This window comes from Myotis davidii, unplaced genomic scaffold (assembly GCF_000327345.1).
Source record: "Myotis davidii unplaced genomic scaffold, ASM32734v1 C64036819, whole genome shotgun sequence".
Taxonomy (NCBI): Eukaryota; Metazoa; Chordata; class Mammalia; order Chiroptera; family Vespertilionidae; genus Myotis; species Myotis davidii.
Window position 1 is genome coordinate 1 of NW_006379558.1, and position 1,479 is coordinate 1,479.

General features: G+C 41.4%; 1 long non-coding RNA gene across 1 annotated transcript; it reads right to left on the reverse strand.

Annotated features, from left to right (window-relative positions):
• Nucleotides 1-21: 21 nt before the first annotated feature.
• LOC107181503 lies at nt 22-1,371 on the reverse strand. The gene is made up of 3 exons (XR_001512166.1): nt 1,292-1,371; nt 1,086-1,185; nt 22-997 (listed from the first exon to the last, which is right to left on the reverse strand). It is a non-coding gene; the product is annotated as an uncharacterized LOC107181503 (long non-coding RNA).
• Nucleotides 1,372-1,479: the final 108 nt, after the last annotated feature.

Sequence of the window (1,479 nt, forward strand, 5' to 3'; positions counted from 1 at the left end):
TTAATCCCTTACTGTGCCTAATATATTAATTTGAAAACTTTACCATAGGTATATATGTACAGGAAAAAAAGATTGTATATCTAGGGTTCAGTACTGTCTGTGGTTTTAGGTATCCCGAATCTCTCCTAGAAGAGTCTTGGAACTTACCTCCCACAAACAAATGGGGGACCACTGTACTGAACCTCTTACATTTCCCTGTAACACATTTATGTTTTTACATAAGCTATCCTTCATTCTTGGGGTGCTATTTCCCACATCTATCCCTGATGAATACTGGCTGGTTATTTAAAGTGGGTGAACATTCTCCTTCAGGGTAGCCTGGAATACTCACTCTTTTCCCTCAAAAGTGTTAATCACTTCCTCTTCTTTAACCTCAAAACATTCATATGTTTTGTTTCATTAACAAGTACTAGAATGATCTGTCTACATGTCTAATTTCACTCCTTAAGAAAAGGGATGCTACCTTACTAAACTTTATGTTGCCACGGCTGTGCACACAGTAGGCTCTCAATAAAAATCAATAAATCAAAAGGTCAATGAATACATAAATTATAATCACCCCACTTCATGCTGAGAAATGGCCCCCATTTTGTTTGACTCTTTCAACAGGAATAAAGGCCATGAACACAACAGTGATCAGTCTACAAAGCAGAGGATACAGTGTCAGGTAACCAAGAGATACCCTGGTGCTTTCAGCATGGGAAGACCAGTGAAATGAGCACCCGTACTTAACCAGATAAAACTGCACAGAAGGAACAGGCAGAGGCCAATGTGCTCAATGACTGTAGATTTGCTGTACCTGATACTCTAGACACTGATTTAGCATCTTCTCGCGTTGCTCCCAAGCTTTCTCCAAATCCTCTCTCTCTTGTCTGACAGCTTGAAGCTTTTTTTCAATTTCAGGACTGTCTCGGTGCCCGCTGCCTATAAGATCTGCACCAAAGTCTTCTAAGGCCTGGAAGGTCGGAGCCTCAGCCTCCATGTCAGCATGATGTTCCTGTGGGGAAGAAGGAGAGGAAACTGGTGAGGCCAACGCCATCACAGCCAAGTCACGTGAACAGAAGCTATGGCTTTTGTAGCCATACCTGGTGTCGCTCTATCAATATCTCAGTACCAGTTAAGTCCTCAGCCATCTCCTGTGATGATACCATGCCATCCATGCCACTGATCCAATTCTGTAGGTCCCTAGAGAAAAAGACATATTGGGATTGACTAGAAAGCCTTGCAACTCGCTTCAGGGCTTTCTGTCTTTGGGCTTTTTCCTCTTTTGAAAATGTTTCCAGATTAATACCTTTGATCTGGCTTTATCTGCCTCACAGATCTTAGGTTTTTGTTTTCACTGCATGACTAACAATAGCAATCCCTCGCATTTGAAAATCTCTTCACATATATTGTGTTCTTCAGTTCTTGTAATAATCCTGTACAGAATTCTGGGAATTCTTTTGTTTTCATTTTGGAGATGGGGAAGTCAGCTTAGAG